This window comes from Canis aureus, chromosome 34, assembly GCF_053574225.1.
Source record: "Canis aureus isolate CA01 chromosome 34, VMU_Caureus_v.1.0, whole genome shotgun sequence".
Classification (NCBI taxonomy): Eukaryota; Metazoa; Chordata; class Mammalia; order Carnivora; family Canidae; genus Canis; species Canis aureus.
Genome location: NC_135644.1, coordinates 22,017,172 through 22,039,544, shown reverse-complemented (window position 1 = coordinate 22,039,544; position 22,373 = coordinate 22,017,172). Strand labels below are relative to the sequence as shown.

The 22,373-nt window shown below is 37.3% G+C and overlaps 2 long non-coding RNA genes across 10 annotated transcripts in view; one reads left to right on the top strand and one right to left on the bottom strand.

Moving 5' to 3' along the window:
• The window catches only part of LOC144304840 (uncharacterized), a 261,780-nt gene extending 239,529 nt beyond the window's left edge, over window positions 1-22,251 (bottom strand). For all 3 annotated transcript variants that reach the window (XR_013371829.1, XR_013371828.1, XR_013371830.1), the window contains exon 1: window positions 22,206-22,251. This is a non-coding gene — a long non-coding RNA (uncharacterized LOC144304840). The remainder of the gene's footprint in view (window positions 1-22,205) is intronic.
• The window catches only part of LOC144304838 (uncharacterized), a 41,769-nt gene continuing 41,375 nt past the window's right edge, over window positions 21,980-22,373 (top strand). For 4 of the 7 annotated variants that reach the window (XR_013371822.1, XR_013371823.1, XR_013371825.1 and 1 more), the window contains exon 1: window positions 21,983-22,031. This is a non-coding gene — a long non-coding RNA (uncharacterized LOC144304838). Of the gene's footprint in view, window positions 22,032-22,373 lie in introns of all 7 variants that reach the window. The other 3 variants (XR_013371826.1, XR_013371827.1, XR_013371821.1) reach the window with 2 other exon arrangements.

Sequence of the window (22,373 nt, the reverse complement as noted above, 5' to 3'; positions counted from 1 at the left end):
GCCATTTGTTGTAGCACACTATTAAACATATTTTGGGAGCGCCTGAGTGACTGAGTCAATAAAGAGTCTGCCTTCCACTCAGGTCATGATCCTGGGGGATCCTGGGATCAAGCCCCGAGTTGGGCTCCCTGCTCAGCTGGGAGTCTGCTTTTACCTCTCCCTCTACCCCTCCTCTAAGCTCATGCACTCACATGCTCTATCTCTCTCTCTCAAATAAATAAACAAAATCTGTTTTTAAAAAATTTACTTTCTATTATGTACTGCTAAGTCTTGTCAGGGTCAAGAGCACTAAAAATCTTTTAAAAAGTTTCATAAAATATGTCTTTCTCGTCTGATTGCTAAAATTTAACAAAAATGGGGCTTCATTAACTCTCGCCTGAACCTTTTTTAAAATGATGCCATTTCCTCAAGCTTTCCCTCTCCAATCTATTCTCTACATCACCAGTGATTATCTACTTTGACCTATCCATCCATTTCACTCAGTAAATACATTTTGTGCTTCTCCTGTGCATCAGATATAGTGGTAGACTCTTGGATTACATGTGAGAAAGATGCAAGCCCTGTTTTCAGGGAGACTCAGGACTTGAAGAGAGAGAGAGACATAAACTATTCATTGTAATGCAATTTGAGGCAGGGGAGGGGAAGCCCAATCAAACACAAAGGAGACAGAGTTCAAAGAGAACTTCCTGAAAGTACTGAGTTGAGCCTAGTATGTGAAGATAGTTGGGTAAATGTGGGAAAACTGAGAAAAGCATAAAGGTAAGATAGAGTCAGAAAGCAGTAAGGATTGGTAAGACAGTCTGAAGAGGTCATGGTATGAATTTTGATAGGCATGCATCAGAAATGAAAAGTCTGGTTGAAAACCTTGAACTTTTTCTGTTAGGTGATAAAAAGTTGAAGTAGTTGAAGGGTTTTAATCAAAGGATTGACATGATTAGATTTGAATTTCAATAAGGAACTGAAAGCTATGTTGTAAATATACTTAAACAAGGCAAGACTAGAAACAAGAAAACTGCCTTGAAGATAATTTCAATAGCCCAGGGAGATAATTAGTCTGACCCAAGATAATGGAGGTACAGAGGTAAAGAAATAAAGATCAGAGAAAAATGTAGGAAGTAAAATAAAGTAGTAAAATTTGTTGATTCATCTGATATGGAGAAACAAACACTGAAGCTTAAAAATAATTAAGTTTCTATCTTGAGCAAGTCGGTGGGTGATGTAGACGTTAACTGAGAAAGAGAACATGGGAAGGCGTTAGCAACAAATTAGAACATGTTTAAGATGTGTGGGGACATCCAAATGGCGATGTCTCACAAATACACTTTATAGTCTGAGGTGTAAAGGAGAGTACTGGAAAATTATGAGGTTAATTTTTCCCCATGGCCTATAGGATAAATGTCTGTCATTTCGTATCTACTCTTAACTCTACACACTCACCACCACAGACAGTAGGCTCCTAATCATGTCAACATAGCTTATTCCACAGCCTTGCATCCTTTTTGTTTTAAGGTTTATTTAGTTGAGAGAGACAGATCGAAGGAGAGTGTGCACATATGTTTGTGAGCATGTGCCCGAGATAGGGACAGAGCAGAGGGAGAAAGAAAACCCTGAAGCACGAGTTGTGATGGAAGTTGCCAAGAGCAACTGGAAAGTGCCCTGTTACCTTGCTAGCTTTGGGCATTGCTGACTCAGGGTTTTGCTGGCAAGCTGTTCCTCCTCACTCCCACTCACCCTCCCCCTCTCCAAGGCCCATTTACCTTGCAAGTCTTGACTCAGATCCTACCTCCTCTCTGAATCCTGAAGCAGACCCCCCACCCCACCCCCAGAGTGAAGAGCCTGAAGCTGGGCTTCATCCAGTGACCCTGAGATCATGACCTGAGCTGAATTCAAGAGTATGTCACTTAACTGACTAAGCCACCCAGGTGCCCCATACACAGCCTTGCAACTTTAATCTTTTCTGCAGACCAGAACTGCTTTTCCCTGTAAACCACTACCACAAGTTCTTCGTTTTTGAATTCTACCTCAATTTCTACGTATTCATATTTTTCCCAGGTACCTTCATTTAGAATCAGTTTCTCTCTATCACAGTTCTCTGTACCTCTTCCAAATAATATCAGCTTTATTGATGTATAATTCATATGCCATAAAATTCACCTATTGCAGGTATATAAATCTTTGAAAGTGCATATATTTTATGCTAATACCACTCTTTCTGTTTTTTTAAGTAAACTCTGTGCTGAATGTGGGATTTAAACTCATGACCCTAAGATCAAGTGTTGTGTGCTCTACCGACTGAGTCAGCCAGGTGCCCCACTACACTATCTTGATTATGTTAGCTTTATAATAAAGTTCGAAATTAGATAGTAGAAAGCTCGCGACTTTTTCTTTTCTTTTCTTTCTTTCTTTCTTTCTTTTTTTTTTTTTGAGATGTATTTATTTATTTTAGAGAGAAAGAGAGAGCACACAAGTGGAGGGAGGAGACACAGAGGGAGAGAGAAATTCAAGCAGACTCTGCACTGAGCACAGAGCCCTCACTGGGCTCGGTCTCATGACCCTAAGATCACGACCTGAGCTGAAACCAAGACTCGGTGGCTTAACCAACAGCACCACCCATGCTCCCCTCTCTTTTGTTTTTCAAAATTGTTTTGACTAGTTTAGGTCTTTTGAGTTTCCTTATAAAGAGATGTATAGAGTTGTACAACCATCACAATAATCAAGTGTCAGAACATTTTCCTTATCCCCAAAAGTTTCCTCATATCCGTTAACAATCAATCCTCACTTCCACGCCCAGCCCCATGCAACTAGTGATTTGCTTTTTGTCTCTACATATTTAAATCTTCTGGAAATACTATGTAAATGAAATAAATACAATATGTGGACTTTTGTGTCTGGCTTCTTTCACTTAGCATAATATTTTTGAGGCTCATCTATGCTCTAGGATACATCAGTTATTTGTTCCTTTTTACTGCTAAAAAACACTTCACTGTAGATATGCCATATTTTGTTTATGGATATTCTACATTTTGTCTATCCATTTGCCAATCAATGGACATGTGGATTGTTTCCAATTTGGGGAGCATTATGAATAATGGTGTTACGAATTATCATGTATAATGTGGCATTGTGGGCATATTTCATTTCTCTTAGGTAGATATCTAAGAATCAAATGCTGGATTATGGTAAGTATATTTTAAATTTTTTAATAAACTTTTTTTTCATTTTACATTCCCACCAGCAGTGTGTATGTGTGTTCCCATTTTTCCACACATTTACTGATACTTGGTACTGTCGGTATTTTTTAATATAGTCATGCTGGTGTGTTTGTAGTATATCACGATGTGGATTTAACTAGCATTTCCCTAACGACTAATGATGTTGAGCATCTTTTCATGCAATAATTAGCCACTCATAGATATTCTTTGGTGAAATATCCATTCAAATCTTTTGTTCATTGTATTGGTTATCAATTACTTTCATTAAAAAAATTGTTCCAAACTTATCAACTTTAAAACAACAGCAACAACAAAATTATTACCTCACATCATTTCTGAGGGTCAAGAATCTAGTAGTTGCCTAGCTTAGTGTTTGTGGTTCCATGTCTCTCAGGAGATTGCAGCTAAGACGTCAATCACCTGAAGGCTTGACTAGAACTGAACTGAAGAATCCACTTTCAAGATGTTTCACTGATGAGACTCTTAACTGAAACTTTTCTCATGGCATGATAGCAAGCTTATCTGAGAATGATTGATCCAAAGGAGAGCTGGGCACAACCTCAATGGCTTTTATGACTGAGCCTTAGAAGTGACACAGCCTCATTCCTGCTGCAGCCCATTGGTCACACAGTGCAACTGTGACACAATGTGGGAGGGCACTACTGAAAGGAACATCAAAAGACAAGAAGTCATTAGAAGCTATCTGGAGGCTGGCTGCTGTACCTATGTTTCAATCATACTGTCCTCTTGTGGATTTGTAATACTTCTTTCAAATCTAGGATATAAGACCTTTTTTTCAGATAGATGATTTGGAAGTATTTTTTCCTAGTCTGGGCTCATCTTCATTCTCTTGACGGTGTCCTTTTGAAAAGCAAAAGTTTAAAATCTTGATGAAGTTGAATTCATTATTTCTTTCTATTATAGATCCTGTATTTGGTATCTTATCTAGGAAATCTTTACTTAAACCTCATAAAGATTTTATCCTTTGATTGCTTCCAGAAGTTTTATAGTTTTATTTACTACATTTAGGTCTGTGATTCATTTTGAGTTGATTTTTAAATATGATGTGAGATACTAGTCTAATTTCACTTATTTTACATATGGATATTCAATTTCCCCATAGCCATTTCCTGAAAAGACTTTTATTTTCCACTTGACTTGCATTATCAACTTTGATGACAATCAGTTGACCATAAATATGAAGGACTTTCAATTCTGTTCTATTGTTTCATTGATATTATAGCAATACCACACTGCCTTGATTATGATAGCTTTATAATAAGGTTTGAAATTAGATGATATAAGGCCTCCAACTTTGTTTTTCTTTCTCAAAATTGTTTTGGCTTTCCTAAGCCCTTTGAATTTTCACATAAAGTTTAGAATCAGCTTGTTAATTTCTCAAAATGGCATGTAATTGTTCATAATATTCTCTTCTCATTTTAATGTCTCCAGGATTAGTAGCTGTATACCCTCATTCTTTTCTGATTTAGCTAATTTGGATTTGCCTTTTTTTTCTTAGTCTACCTAGAGATTTATCAATTTTGTTAAACTTTTCAAAGAACCAACTTTTGATTTCACTTTCTCTATTATTTTTGTGTTTTCTTTTTTTCCCCACTGATTTCCATTCTGATCTTTATTATCTTCTTTCTAATGAGTGTCTTGTGTTCATTTCACTCTCCTGCTTCTATTTCTAAGGTGAAAACTTAAGTTATTGATCTAAGACCTTTCTTTTTCAAAATTACAATTGACCTTTTTTTTTTTTTTTTTTTTTTTTTTTTTTTTGTACAATTGACCCTTCAACAACACTGGGTTACTACACTGACCCTCATGCAGTTAAAAATCCACTTATAACCTTTGACTCCCCCCAAAAAATATAACTATTAATAGTGGGAACCACAAGAGATCACTTTTTACTGCCATATGCAATTTACTGGAGGGACAACTATTCACGTAGAGATGATTAGTATCCTATGGGCACTTGACGTGGATACCCACAACACTTGAAGTCACAGTAACAGGGGGTGCTACGAAATTATTAGAGTAGTACAGTATTGCTACAGTTAATTATATACATTTATAATATAATACTACATATTTATATTTGTTTACATTTATTTTGACTGCAAATGGCACCAAATACACTCAGTAGGTATTTGTGTGCCTACGTTTTCATAAATTTTAAATTTTTATAATAGATTTTGTATATTTTATGGTAGTAAATGATTAAAAAACCCTAGTATCTACATATATTTTATACATTCATGACATACCTTTTACTTAGTTTTTTGCTATTTCTAAGCTATGCAGTTCCTCTGCAAGTTTTTCAAATTGTTCAAAAAATAATTCCTATATATCTATTGAAAAAAAATCTACATTCAAGTGGACTTATGCAGTTCAAACCTGTTTTGTTCAAGGGTCAACGGCATAGACATTTAAAACTATACATTTCCAAATATTTGCAATTTCTCAAAAATTCTTTTTGTTACTGATTTCCTATTTAATTTCATTGTCAGTAAACATACTTCACATAAAATCAATCTTTTATTTTTTATTATTATTATTTTTGAGTGAACCAACTGGCTTTAGTAGGCAAAGCCTGGATTACAATGGACTTAAGAGTTGACATGGGGGCTCTTCCTCTTGTCAAAGCTGTGTACCTGTTGTACTGCATCTCACCTCTTGGTTCAGCCTGTCTTTTTCTCCCATTTGGCCACCTTGGGAGCTCTCTTGCTTTCCCAACACAAGCCAGGTGTTCTTCACCACCAAGCATGTCTCCAAAAGTGCAGCAGGCTACTTCCAAGGTGGACAGAGCCTCTGCTCCACACTGACCTAGAGTAGCCCCATCCATTAGGGTCATGCCTGCCAGGAGCATGACTTGATCTTCTGGAGCGATGCTCTCCAGCGAGGCTACATAAGTCTTGATCTGGGTGACTGTCTCCTGGCCAGTCACCTCTAGCGTGTGTAGCTCCTGGGTCCAGACAAAGAGCTGCATGTTGGTGACTGAACCTCAGCCACACAGCCACTATCAGGAAGATGGATTCAAAAAAGAGGAAGGAGCAAGGGTACCCACATCCACACTACCTCATGCATGCCATGTCACTGCTCTAAAATCAGTCTTTTAAAATGTATTGAGATTTACTTTGACCTTTATAGGGCGAGAAGAAGTTTTATGTGCATTTGAAAAGAATGTGTATTCTGCTATGGTGGATGAAGCATTCTAAAATTGTCAGTTAGGCAACAAAGAGAAATAAAAGACATTCAAATTGGCAAAGAAGTCGAACTCTCCCTCTTCACAGATGACATGATACTGTACATAGAAAACCCAAAAGACTCCACCCCAAGATTGCTAGAACTCATACAGCAATTCGGCAGTGTGGCAAGATACAAAATCAATGCCCAGAAATCAGTGGCATTTCTATACACTAACAATGAGACTGAAGAAAGAGAAATGAAAGAGTCAATCCCATTTACAATTGCATCCAAAAGCATAAGATACCTAGGAATAAACCTAACCAACAAGGTAAAGGATCCATACCCTAAAAACTACAGAACACTTCTGAAAGAAATTGAGGAAGACACAAAGAGATGGGAAAATATTCCATGCTTATGGATTAGAAGAATTAATATTGTGAAAATGTCGATGCTACCCAGGGCAATTTACACATTTATTGCAATCCCTATCAAAATACCATGGACTTTGAAGAAAGTTGGAACAAATCATCTTAAGATTCATGTGGAATCAGAAAAGATCCCAAATAGCCAGAGGAATATTGAAAAAGAAAACCAGAGCCTGGGGCATCACAATGCCAGATTTAAAGTTGTACCACAAAGCTGTGATCATCAAGACAGCATGGTACTGGCACAAAAACAGACACATAGATCAATGGAACAGAATAGAGACCCCAGAAATGGGCCCTCAAATCTATGGTCAACTAATATTTGACAAAACAGGAAAGACTATCCACTGGAAAAAGGACAGTCTCTTCAATAAATGGTGCTTGGAAAATTGGACAGCCACGTGCAGAAGAATAAAACTAGACCACTCTCTTACACCAGACACAAAGATAAACTTCTGAGTGGCTCAGAGGTTAAGCGCCTGCCTTTGGCTCAGGGCGTAATCCTAGAGTCCTGGGATCGAGTCCCACAATGGGCTCCCTGCATGGAGCCTGCTTCTCCCTCTGCCTGTGTCTCTGCCTCTCTCTGTGTGTATCTCATGAATAAATAAAATCTTAAAAAAAAAAAAGATAAGCTCAAAATGGATGAAAGATCTAAATGTGAGACAGGAATCCATCAAAATCCTAGAGGAGAACACAGGCAACACCCTTTTTGAACTCGGCCACAGCAACTTCTTGCAAGATACATCTATGAAGGCAAGGGAAACAAAAGCAAAAATGAACTATTGGGCTAAATCAAGATAAAAAGCTTCTGCACAACAAAAGAAACAGTCAACAAAACCAAAAGACAGCCTACAGAATGGGAGAAGATATTTGCAAATGACCTATCAGATAAAGGGCTAGTATCCAAGATCTATAAGGAACTTATTAAACTCAACACCCAAGAAACAAACAATCCAATCATGAAAGGGGCAAAAGACATGAACAGAAATCTCACAGAGGAAGACATAGACATGGCCAACATGCACATGAGAAAATGCTCTGCATCACTGGCCATCAGGGAAATACAAATCAAAACCACAATGAGATACCACCTCACACCAGTGAGAATGGCGAAAATTAACAAGACGGGAAACAACAAATGTTGGAGAGGATGTGAAGAAAGGGAACCCTCTTGCACTGTTGGTGGGAATGTGAACTGGTGCAGCCACTCTGGAAAACTGTGTGGAGGTTCCTCAAAGAGTTAAAAATAGAGCTATTCTATGACCCAGCAGTTGCACTGCTGGGGATTTACCCCAAAGATACAGATGTAGTGAAATGCTGGAACACCTGCACCCCACTGTTTAGAGCAGCAATGTCCACAATAGCCACACTGTGGAAGGAGCCTCGGTGTCCATCAAAAGGTGAATGGATAAAGAAGATGTGGTTTATGTATACAATGGAATATTAGCCATCAGAAATGATGAATACCCACCTTTTGCTTCAACGTGGATGGAACTGGAGGGTATTATGCTGAGTGAAGCAAGTCAATCGGAGGACAATCATTATATGGTTTCATTCATTCAGGGAATATAAAAAATAGTGAAAGGGATTAAAGGAAAAATGAGTGGGAAATATCAGAGAGGGAGACAGAACATGAGAGACTCCTAACTCTGGGAAATGAACAAGAGGTACTGGAAGGGGAGGTGGACAGGGGGTTGGGATGACTGGGTGATGGGCACTGAGGGGGGCACTTGACAGGATGAGCACTGGGTGATATGCTATATGTTGGCAAATTGAACTCCAATAAAAAATATACAAAAAAATTTTTATATAAATGACATAAATGAAGCCCTACAAAAGTGAAGAAATATACCATATCTGGGGGTTGGAAGAATCACTGTGGTAAAGATGTTAATTTTCCTCAAAATGATCTATAGTTTTAATATAATCTGTATTAAAAAATATTTAAAAAAATAAAATTGTCAGTTAGGGGCTCCTGGGTGGCTCAGGCAGTTGATCATCTGCCTTGGGCTCAGGTCAGGATCCCAGGCTCCTAGGATTGAGCTGTGGGCCAGACTCCTGCTCACTGAGGAGTCTGCTTTTCCCTCTCCCTCTGCCCCTCCACCCAACTCATGCTCTCTCTCTCATAAATAAATAAATAAATAAATAAATAACCCTTGAAAAATAAAATAGTTAGTTGGATGAAAGTATTCAAGTCTTACATATTCTTGCTGATTTTCTGCCTAGTACTATTATTTTTTGAGACTAGTTGGAGAACTTAACACCAGGTTGAAATCTCCAACCATATTTTTTTTCCCCAATCATAATTTTTTAATTATTTTACTTCTCCTCCAACTCTGTCGGGTTCTGCTTAATGTATTTGATCTCTGTTATTAGATGTATTTGTACTTATGATTGTTATGCATTTCTGATATTGACCCCTTTACTGTTAGAAAACATGTCCCTCTTTGTTTTTCATAATCTTTATCTTCTCAAATTTTGTTTTAATATTAATATAGCCACTTCATCTGTATGATCATTGTTCACACAGTATATCTTTTTCCATCTTTTTATTTTCAACATATATATACCTTTGTATTTAAAGTGAGTGAGTGTTGGAACATCTGAGTGGCTCAGGCAGTTAAGCATTTGCCTTTAGCTCAGGTCAGGATCTCAGGGTCCTGGGATGGAGATGCCCCCACTTCTCTCTACTCAGTGGTGAGTTTGCTTCTTCCTCTCTCTCAGCCCCTACCCATGCCCTCCCACCCCACTCATTCGTGCACACACACGCTCTCTCTCAAATAAATAAATTAAATCTTAAAAAAAAAAACACAAAACTTTCCCTTTGGTACTGGGTTTTAATATTTGACTATGATAGGTCTGGGACATGAATACCTTGTCTTTTTTCTTATTGAAATGCACTGAGATTCTTGGATTTATTGTTTAATATCAAATTTGAGACAGATTTGGCCATTATTCTTCAGATATGTTTCCTACCCCCTTCTCCCCTCTTTATAAGACTCTCATTGTAATATGTTGGCACATATGATATCGGCTCACAGGCATCTCAGATACTCTTCACTTTTCTTCAGTTATTTTCTTATATTTTCTTCATGGGATTATTTCTATTGATCAATCTATTTTCTATTGTTCTATTTTCAAGTTCACTGATCCTTTCTTCTGCCATCTTATATCTGTTTATCTTATATCTGCTATTGATTTCAACTAGTGGATTTTTTTCTCTTTCATTTCTGTACTTTTCAACTCCAGAACTTCCATTTGTTCCTTTTTAATAGTTCCTATTTCTTTATTGATTTCCTATTCATGACTTTTCATACTCTTCTTCAATTCTTCATGCAAGGTTTCCTTTAACTACTGAAATATTTTCAAAAGCTGTTTTGAAATCTTTGTCTGATAAACAAAAGATCTAGGCCTCCTCGGAGATAGTCTATTCACTGTTCTTTGTTGTTTTCTTTTGTTTTCCCTGAGTGTGGATGATGCCTTCCAGTTTCTCTGAATGGTTTGTTGATTGATTGATTGATTGATTGATATTGTTAAAAGTAGATATTTTAGATTATATATTATAGCAACTCTGGATTATGAGTCATTGTGGGGTTTTTTTTCCCTCTGAGGATTTCACTTCTGGATGTTTTTCTTTTCTTTTTGTTTTTTTTTTGTTTGTTTATTTCAGTTTGTCTGGAATTCATCTTTGGAAACTGTTTTCCCCATAGGGCGTGGTTGTTGATGTCTTTCTTTAGTATTTTTTAATCATAATTTTAATTTTTAGCCTGATGTCCAATGCATCATTCCCATGTGTTAGTTTAGTAAACATCCAGTGACTAGACAGAGGGTTCAAGCTCCTTGAACCAATATGGCTTCCACCCTGTACGTGGATTGAGGACCAAACTGAGACAGTTTTCAAGTTAAGAGACTGGGTATTTGAGTTATCTTTAGCTAGATTTCCACTTGATGTCCCAAGCCCAGTAACTCAGTCTTTTTTCTTGTGACTATACTCCAGTTTCCTTGCCTCAAAAACCTGCCACATATTTATTTTTAAAGATTTTATTTATTTATTCATGAAAGACACACAGAGAGAGGCAGAGACATAGGCAGAGGGAGAAGAAGGCTCCCTGCAAGGAGCCTGATGTGAGACTTGATCCCGGACCCCGGGATCACACCCAGAGCCTAAGGGAGACGCTCAACCACTGATCCACCCAGGCATCCCAAAAACCTGCTACATATTAATGTCTAAGGCCCAGTCTTATTGTCGAGCTGAAGATGTAACCTTGTATTCATCCCAAGCAGCACCCTAACACTGGCTACTTGGCCTGGATAACCACCTCCTCACTCTCAGTAGCCTTTTCTGATACTGGGTTCTCTCTCTTACGCCTATCAGTTCCTGCTGGCCTGTGCCATCAGCAAGAAAGCTCCCAATGAAGATGAATAAGGACAATTGAGGGAAGAAATTTCAGAGATCATGCTTTATTGATCATGCTATTTCTTGTGCCTGTTACAGTGTGGTGTTTCACTCTTCATAATCATCCAACAGGTATTTGTATCATTACATTAAGTAAAATGTAAAATGACTACAATCGTTTTCTGTAGTTATCACCTTAACCTAATGTAAATTTTTAAGTTTCCAAAAGTAAATTATAAAGTTTCTAAAAGTCTTAGGAAAGTTTGATGATTTCTGAGCCTGTTTTTGATATAGCACTTATCAATCCTAGAATGAACTTTAAGAGTAGTATAGAAACTTCAAATATTCAACTTTATGTATTCAAAAACTTATATAAAATACATGAAGTTATATAACAAAAATATCATATCTAAATAAAGAATCTTTTTCTGTATTAGCAATGGGCATGGCCTTAGTAATTAACCATAATGGCAAATACTCTCACAAAGATATCCATGAAATAATGATTCTTTCCTAGAATAATATGCATATTAATTAGTTCCTATAGCACTTGAGGGACTTCTGGTCTATTCCCACAGCAAGGTCAGGAAATGCATCTACCGTAGTTAGCAGCAAATTTAAAAATCTTGAAGCAAGTTGGGGTCACAGAGAAGACTGGGCACCCCAAGGGAAGAGGAAAACCAGAGGTAGAAATATTTCACAGCCCTGAAATTACACCATGTAACCTAATCAATGGACTATATTTGTAAGCACCCTAATCTCCATTACCCACAATTGGAATGGACAGTTCTGTTCAATTAGTACGTGATGAGGGTGGGTTTCAATTTAGTCTTGAAAATGCCTGTGTGCCACATTGAAATTCAAATATCCAAATGAGAAGCCTCAAGAGGATTAAAATTTAGCAACCAGTACCCATCGAGGTATAATAATAAAAGAAGTTTGCTCACTAGAATTTTAAACTTGAGTTATAATTTACTCTAAGGTAAAAATGCCAAAATTACTTCAACTTTGTTCACAAATTGCTAATCAGCTTTTAGAGTCTAGAGAGCTCCTGAATATAGAAACCTTCATACACAAATCAACAAATGAGTTCTCTTTCACTTTTATAACACAGAAATGACATGCTGATGCCAAAGGACTATGTCCATACTTATTAATCTTTGATTTCCAAAAATCTAAACTTGTTCAAGTGGATTATACATATACATATGCTCATCTGAAGCATGTCAAGTTAATTCTGAAAAGTTAAATTATGTATTTGAGTACTGCAAAATATTAAATTGTCCTAAATGTCCCTAAAATATTAAAATGTCATTAGAAACATAATAAACTCAAAAAAAAAAAAAAAGAAAGAAACATAATAAACTCAAGGCAAATAATTCCAAAGTATAAATAACTCTGGAGCACGATAAAAGTCATTCAAAGGGTAAACTCATATATTTGGAGAAGGTATACAAACTTTTTTATTATTAAAGTAAAAGTTTCTTGATCAGATACTCTCTACATGGCCTTCACTTGGAAGATTTGGAGACTGAGGAACTAGAAGATTCTTTAGTGTAAGGAAAGAATATTGTTACCTATTGTACCTGTGACCCTAAGAAAATGATATACTTCCAAAACATCATATGTGTGTTGGAAGAAATCAAGAGGCAAGTAGCCAAAGATGGCATTTTTAAGCCATGTGTCTAGAAACCTTGGTTATTGTCCTTGTTTTGTCACTAAATAACCTTGGGGAAATAACTTGATTCTCTGGGTTTCAATGTCTTCATCTGCACATCAGATTATTAGAATCAGATGATTTAACCGAGGTTCTAACATGACCACTTGTCTGGATCTGGCCAGTAGATTCATTTGGTTTAAAACAGGGTTTTTATTTTATTTATTTTTTTAAGGTTTTATTTATTTATTCATGAGAGACACAGAGAGAGAGAGATAGAGAGAGGCAGAGACACAGGCAGAGGGAGAAGCAGGCTCCATGCAGGGAGCCCAATGTAGGACTCAATCCCAGGACCCCAGGATCATGGCCTGGGCTGAAGGTGGCGTTAAACTGCTGAGCCACCCAGGGATCCCTAAACCAGTGTTTTTAAACAACAGCAAAAATTGTTAAATAAAAGATTTCACATAAAAATCTGGGTTTCATTTCTTTTTTTTTTTTTTTTTTTTTAATGGAAAATCTAGCACAGTTCTGTGCCAGAATCCCCATGAGGCAACAGTCAGCTTGAGCTGGGTAGTGACTTCCCTCTACAGGTGCAAGCTCCTTCTAGTTGGTTTCCATTCCACTCTTCTGTATTAAACATGCATATACACTCTCACCTAGCCCATTTTGCTGATTTCCTGCATCTGGCTAACCTTGTAGGCAGTTAATTTTATCTCTAATTTAGTAGGTCCTTTCAAGTTTGAAATTCTGTGATTAATTTTATAAGAATACATTCTATATAATATGTAAGGATACATTAACCTGTTAGTACCTAGAATGGTAAGCTTCTACTTAAGACACTAAAACCAGAGAGAATGAGTAAGAGAATAATTATGCTCCAGCAGATAGATACATTCAAGGAAAATTGGAGAACAGAGTATTGCTCATTTGGGTGAACTTGGACTAACAAGCAGAACATAAAGATTCCTAGGAAATGTGGACATAGGAAAGATAAGGCACTTACAATTTGGGGAAGGAAGGACAAAAAATAAATTTTAAATGGACTGAAGAAAGGAAAGATTGGTTTATCAAGTGTCTTTCTAGAGGCCTGACACTACTAACCTCATGCTATTCCCTGGTTTGTTAAACCTCATGGCTTAGAAGCTGCTAGGCATCTCCTCCATTACAAGGATGAGAACATTTAGGATCATAAAGATTAAGTAACTTGCCCAATGCACCGGAAATGGTAACTGTCAGAAGGAGAATTTGAATCTAACTCAAAAGTCACAGTTCTTTCCATACTACCAGACAAACAGTTACTTCTTGGCTTGGCCTACAGCCAACCCGGCTTGGGAGAGAATGAACCTACTTCTGTTTCATTTGCAGATATATGACAAAGTTCTACCGTTTTGTTTAAAATGTCCTTTCCAATAAGTATAAATATCTAAAATGTGGACCCTAGGGATCCCTAGGTGGCGCAGCGGTTTGGCACCTGCCTTCGGCCTAGGGCGCGATCCTGGAGACCCGGGATCGAATCCCACATCGGGCTCCCAGTGCATGGAGCCTGCTTCTCCCTCTGCCTGTGTCTCTGCCTCTCTCTCTCTCTCTCTCTCTCTGTGACTATCATAAATAAATAAAAATTAAAAAAAAATAATAAAAATAAAATGTGGACCCTAAATCAATTACCAATTGAAAATTGGAATATCTTCCCCGAAATTATAGTCGTATCAAAATCAACTACGTCAGTGGGCCCAAATATTTTAAGGTCATTCATTCATCTTGAAAAGTCTAGAAGTTTCTATTCCCAAAAAGTGAGGGAAAGCCAAGAAGACACACCTTACGGTAATTCTTAAATACCAGGAAGAATTTTGAACACTAAGAACTTGTCTAATCTGATTTCATACATTTCATGGATGTTCACATTAATGTTTATTCAGCCATATTCTGTTTTCACAAATTGACAATTATAATGAAAATCTTTAAGTACTCATTGGTGAAAACACTCATAGACATAATAAAAAGCTGAATACCTAGCTCTTCTAAATTTTTGTAGAGTAATGGAGAAGAATATAACATGTGTCATAATTCTCTTGATCTCTCTTGAAAAAAAGAGGGGCTCTAATTACACATGAAATCAAAAGGAGGCAAATACTATCTATCCAAAGTGTGGTTGTATTTTTTTTTTTTTTTGAAGGTTCACTGTATTCCTTTATGGTCATCACTACTTGCAATACAATCTTAGAAAAAAATAATCCAGCTACCTACAGTAGTAGGTATTTATTCAGTCATGTTTATCTCTTAACATATTACTGTTTCAGCAGGCCACACACTCATAAAAGACTAAATTTGATAAATAGTTAAATTAGATAACCAGCTGCACAAATACCTTACATGATGAGTTCTTCTGGGTTTTAGAGATGAGAAATATAAGAAACATTTATGTATGTTATGATCCAAATTTAAATCTCTTTCACTTTAAAAACAAGGCCAAATAGCAAAGCCTCCCCTACTGTTGTGCTCCATAGTATAACATCTCTTGATTACCCTGACAGAGTTCCAGTCACAGGTTGTGAGTCAGAAAGAGGATTTTCAATGTCCAGCAGCTAAATGTGTCAGCCATGACATTTCTGAAAGTTCTATTTTTATATACAGAGAGCAGGAAAAATCACTTCTTTGTATCTGTCCTTTGCAAAACTCTCAGTTTAACTCCAGCTTTAGATATGTACAATGGTGACTGCATTCTTAGTTAACATGACAAGCAACTGACATTTTTAAACTGGAATAATGCATGTAATGAAAAAATAATCTACACAAGTTTGTTCCTTCTGCATTCTTATTCCCTCTTTCAGTCATAAAGGCTGTTAAAATGCAGTTGAAATAATACAAAATGCAATTCAAATCTCACTATTGTCCTAATCCCTTTTTTCCTACTCTTATACTGCTTATCTAAAAATGTTGAAATGTAACTTGCTTGAGTTATAATATTATGTGAATTAAGAGTCAGTATTGTTTGGAAGCTCCTTTTAATTGGTCTACAGGGAGGTTTTCTGTATATATTAAAATGATTGTGTGTCTGAATTATAACGAACCTACCTTTAAACTTCTTTTGTGTTTAAATACGTATTCGAGGCAAACCATTTTAATACCCCTTCGAATAGGCTTTATTACTAAAAGTATTGGTTTGGCAATCTGGGCAGAAATGGAAATTTCTGATTGGCTGTCACATCACTGTCAGTGAAGCCCAGGAAGTGCGTGGCTCTGGCTGTTTTCCTTATTTTTATTTATAAATTCTGTTTCATAACAGCAATAAGATGCTTCAGGCCTTGCAGTTCTGGGGGATTATTGCACTTGTCAGGTGGTAAAAATCACGGGTCCCTCTGCCTTGTGCCTCAGAACGCCACTAGAGGCATGTAATCACAGAGAAATGCAATTCCTAGAATTTCTTAATGCTTTATGATGACATATCTAACTTTTAAAATAAATCATTTATTTGGAAGGCTGGAGGTGTCATAAGGGTAGCTAAGGGACGGGGGAAGAAACCAAAGTGTAGATCACGGAGGCAGAGAGAAATGACCAAGTTGTGGTCATCTTACAATGAGTCTTGAAGGAGACAAATATCTACAATAATGCATATTTGATGTTAAAATTGACACGTTGGGCTGTGATTAGCCAACATATTTGTGTATTCATATAAATTGCCTTACCATAATATTTTGTTTTCTCCCTTACAAATAAACGTTGATACATTTATAAACCAAAACATACATGATATACATGGCAAGTGGAAATGCATGCACATCACATTTGAAAAAACGTAATTTGCGTACACTAAAGGGAAGGCTGCATGCTATTTTTTTTAATTTAAGAAAATCTGATTTGATATAACTAGCATAATGCCAAAATTTAAAAATATTGAAATGTATACTTGTGAAAAGTATAAGCAGCCTGATTTTTTAAGTAAATGGAATGTAAAACTCAGATTCAAACTATACAACAAAACCTGAAGTTTCTATTTCTAAATAATTGTGTGTAAGTTTCTATATCTTAACAATTGTTCTAAATAACAATGTAAACCGAAGGAGACCAAATTATCTTTTCAGGGAAAGAATACCAAAGTTTATCTTGGCAAAGGGCCAGTTTGAGGTAGGGGGTGTTTACGGCCTGGGGAGTTACTGTAGCAATAGAAAAAGATTAATAATTTGCACATGTGAGATTCTTGGAAGGCAGGATACAGCTGTAAAGAATTAACCCCTCTTGAGAGATGTAAAAACACAGAGCAGCTGTTGGGAGGGACTAAAGACCATTCAGGCTGTACCAGTTCTCCAAGTGAAGCAGAGAAAGTGCATTTGGGGACTGACAAGCTTTTGTCTTGGTTCCGCATAAATGGGAAGATAACTTAAAAAAAATTAAGACAAAAGGAGCCAATTGTGCCCAATTCAAATGTATTATTGAAATGTTAAGTAAGGACTGCAATGAGTTGTTTAAAGAAATCTAGTACTACAATGCTTTGCTCAAGATGACCGAACATGCAGCCATTCTGTTAAAGGAAGTGCACCTCCCTGTGATGATGCCCTAGACCTCGAACTTTCTGAAATGTCCCTTTATTCACTGACAAGGACTAATTTTTCAGAATACACCCCCCCCCCCAAAGTAATCAAGCTAAAACATTTTGTCAATGGCTGAGAGGTCCAAATTTCATTTTAACTGAAATTTGTGTTTGATTTTTGCTTCATGGGAAGAAAAGTGGTTGCCATGCTTCAAAGAAGCCCAACATAACTTTTTAAAGATCTTAAAACACAGGTTTAAAGAGTGAAGATATTACTGAAAACATTTTATGACATTTCCTTAAAATAAATTTCATTCATTCCAATGTCCTTTGATCTTTAAGCAGATATGGAGAAAATACACACCTGACTTAGTGTGTAACTCAGTACCTTTATGTTTCCTTCAAAATCATAGGTCAGTGGTTCTTAAAGTATGATCTCAGTTTCCCTGGGAGTCCCTACGATTCCTTCAGAGGCCTCATGGCGTCAGGCTTATATTCATCATAATACTAAGACTCCCCCCGCCCCCCCGCAGTGATGGTCTCATAAGTGTTCAGTGGACTTTCCAGAAGTGGACATGACATGTGATGGCATCATCACACTGGTAGCTAATGGAATGTGTGCTTGCATATTCTTGCGGGGGGGGGGGGGTTTCTAAGTAAACTAATCAATAATTTTTAAGAGTATAAACAAATCTTGAGATCAAAAACTTTGAAAAATATTAAAGTATGGTCACTGGGTTCATCTCACAGTAACATCTTTCCATTCCTTTGATGTTTTCAATGCTTTCTACATTGTGGTAAACACATTGCAGTTGACTATCATGATCAAAGAATATAAATTATCTATCCTATAGCTGCTGATCCTTAAAACCCATGAAGTAAAATCATGTTTCATCAATAGCTTATGAAATAGATAAGAGTAGGAATCACAGATCTGCTTATAGGCTGGCTCTTAAGACCCCTCCAGATCATCCTGGACTTCTCTTGAAACTTTATGAAAACCACCACATTAGATTTTTCATATATATATATATATATATATATATATATATATATATATATATATATATAGCGTGTCTCTGTGTGTGTGTATGTCATGCAGGTTAAGTCTGACATTAATGTCTTATATTCCATGTCAAAAGGCCTTGTATCTAAGCCATTCTGGCTCTATTTGGAATATGAACTTAACTTGCCTCACTTACAAGTATGTGACCCTCTCCAAGCCTCTCAATTTCTTTATATGCATAGTGGGATAATATCTCTTTTTATACCTCACAGGATTGTTATTGAAGCTAAATAGAATTATAAATGTAGAAGAACACACATACACACACATAAAGTGCCCTCTTTACTCATTCTGAATTTTCCCCAAGAATTCTCTTCTAAAACCTCACTCTGGCAAGCACCTCAGTGAAGGAAGATGAGATTCACTAGGGAGTCTTCCGTTAACATTGTCCCCCAAATAGAGACAAGAAAGCAAACAGGAGAATGAATATGACAGAAAAAATAGGAGGGGAGTAAGCTTTCAGGAAAGGTATGTCCTAAGATGACAGTGATTCTGCTTAAACTCTCCTCCTTCCATTGCTCAACCCAGTTAACCACCCCTTTAGTGGGCATATTGTTTTTTTTTTTTTTTTTTTTTGTTTTTTTTTTTTTTTTTTTAGTGGGCATATTGTAAATAGAAAGTGAGAGGTATCAAAAATTTTATTTCTCCATATATCATACACATGAGAATTATTATTTGAGGTTTCAAAATTTATTTCAATTGAAGAGTATGCCTATTGTGCTCCTATTTCAGATAAATAGAAAAATGCAACAGGGTGAATAGCTTTCTAGGGTCACAGAAGCAAAAAAAAAAAAAAAAAACATAACAGCTAAAACTGTGTTAACAATTTTTGGGACTAATCTATATTACATTTGATCTAATCACTGTACTGTTTTCCTCATTAGGCAGTTGTTACTAGACCATCTTCCCTTTTCCACAAATTCTTCTTCGTTCCTCAACCTCTACCACCAATACCTCAACTTTTATCTGCAGCTCAGTTATATGTTTGGTGAGGGAACAGGACTTCGACAGCAGTATGATCTTTTTGAGGAATAGGTCAGTCTCCTACTGTGTTGGAATCTGCAACCTTCTTGGGGTTGCCTGGCCCAGATATTTTTTGCTAGACCAAGAACTGAACGTGGTCATTATTTTCAGACTTCAGAGAGACATTCACAAGCAGGTCTGATCTATCTAAAGCTACATTAAAAGCTCCTGAATACCATTCCTATTAACCAGTGTATTTCTAATAATTTCTTTTCACTGAAAATAGCACCACACACAAATAGAGGAATAGAAGCATTTGTCAAGCTGTGTTAGTTAATAGTAACTCTAATATAAAGATTACAGAATGTTCAGGGAAAATTAACCTAATGATTAAACACAGTCCTATGTATAATTAACACAATAATGTTTTGCATACCAACTCATTCTATTGTCTAAAACAGCATTTATCACACAAAATAGAATATAAAAGTTGACTTATGCAATATTCTTTATCACAACATTGCTTTACACTATTTATCTAATACACTATTAAAAGATAAACAGGGGCATATTAAAATTTTTAAGAGCTTATTTGAGCAAAAATCAATTTGAATCAGGCAGCATCCAATCTAGCAGATACAAAGGAGCTCTGAGGAGCTGTATAAAATCAAAGACTTTTATAGGCAGAGTAGAGCAGGAATAAGGAAGTTATATTGGGGCAGAAAAGCTCGTTGGTTATTGCAAAGTTACTTTCCTTTAATGGATGCCAGTGGTCTAACAGGCAGATCACCTAACTAGTCCTGATTAGGACATTCCTTTTTTCTTTCTTTTTTTCTTTCCTTCTTTTTTTTTTTTTTAATGTATTTATTTGAGATAGAGAACAAGCATGTGGGTGGTGGTGCAAAGGGAGCCGAAGAAGTAGGCTCTCCAGTGAGCAGGAAGCCCAATGCTGGGCCCAGGACTCTGGATCATGACCTGAGTTCAAGGCAGACACTCAATCAACTGAACCACCCAGAGGCCTCTGATCAGGTCATTCCTGATTGAGTAGTTTAAGATTCCATTTCTAGGAGAGCCAAAACTGTAATTGTCTCCATTTAGTGATATAAGGGACACCACTTGGGGCCTGTTCGTCTTGTTTTTGACAGTGTACAGGACCTTTGCAAGGTAGGTAAACTTTATTATCCCATTTACAAATGATGATAATAGACAAAGTAGTTACATAATGTTCCTGGACTCACATCCCAATCACTGCTACTGCTGAAATTAGAGCAGAGAATTTTTGCTTTCTAGTTAGGTTCTTAAGCTTCTTTGTTTCCTTGAAATTGTTTCACTATCAGAAATGTTTTCTGTCGCCCAAGGCATTGTTTACTGAATATTTTCTGTAAGCCAGGGACTTTTATACATGTTGTCTCATTAAACCCTCATAAACCACCTTGTTAGAAAATGATTATAGATGAGTCCACTGAAGTTCAGAGATGTTAGATAATCTGCCAGGCTTGAACATGACCAAATCAAGATTCTAGGCCCAAGTTCAAGAATCTTTCTTTACTACTTTGCCTCAATTTCTTCTGTTACAAGTCTAAAAGAAAAAAGCATTTCTGCAAATAATCACATATAACCATAGAGGGTAATGTAGCCCAAGACAGGGGCATCTGGCTGGCTCGGTCAATAGAGCATTTCTGCTCTCCAGGTGCTGAGTTCCAGAGCCATGTTGGGGGTAGAGTTTTCTTTTCTTTTTTTTTTTTTTTCTTAAAGATTTATTTATTTATTCATTCATGATAGACAGAGAGGCAGAGACATAGGCAGAGGGAGAAGCAGGCTCCACGCCAGGAGCCCGACCCGGAACTCGATCCCGGGACTCCAGGATCGTGCTCCGGGCCAAAGGCAGGTGCCAAACTGCTGAGCTTCCCAGGGATCCCCTGGGGGTAAAGTTTTCTTAAAAAAAAAAAAAAAAATCCCCCCCGCCAAAAAAATTCAAAAAATTAAAAATTAAAAATAAATCCCAGAACAATCTAACAATAACTTGTTTAAAGTAAGAAAAAAAATAACACAACAAAACCAAAAAATAGTAAAATCAATAGGAATAGGAAAAATCAATAGGAAAAAATGAGAAGAAATTTTAAACAACCGATTTCAAAGCAAGAATCAAGATTTAGCAACTACATATTGATCTCTTCTTATGTCAGGAATCGTGGTAAATCCCTGGCCTCATAAAGCTTACTCTCTAGAGTAATCTGATATAGAAATGAGGATATATGAGCAAGGAAAAAAAACGGAAAGGAAAGTTTAAACACAAACACACAAAGAATCAGAGAGAACCAAACGAGTCGGGCAAGGAAAGCTCTGCTATGTGCTTTATGATCATTCTCTTCATTATGTAGAGTCAGAGAGACAACTGGAAACTTGTTGATTTTCATTGACACAGACTAAGGTGTATGTTCAGGAGGGACTGTTCTTACCTGGGACTTTGAAAAGCATTCAGCCAATCGGGTCCACAGGCAGCAGAACCCGTTCCCAATTGGCTCCTCCCCAGACAGGAAGTCCCGCCCTCCCCCGGAAACGATGGAGGCTGGACTCGGAGGAAGGCCGGAGCGGGTAAGATAAGGCCATTAAAGTTGGATTAACTGTGGGTGAGGCCTTGGAGCGTTCATGAGCTTTTTAAAAAAATTTTTCTGATAACGAGTCTGATTACGGTATCTCCTTCAGCACCCCAGGGGCTGTGTGGAGGGGCCTGTTTGGAAGTTTAGAGGCCGAGAAGCGTGTGCTTACCTCGCAGGCGGCCGCAGTGGGGCAGGCGTCAGCGCGGTGGGCGGGGCCTGGGCGGGGCGGGGCGGAGGTGGGCGGGGTCGGAGGCGGGGTCTGAGCCCAGGGGATGGTGGGTGGGGCCTGGGCCCAGGGGCGGAGGTGGGCGGGGTCTGGGAACGGGGGGCGGGGGTG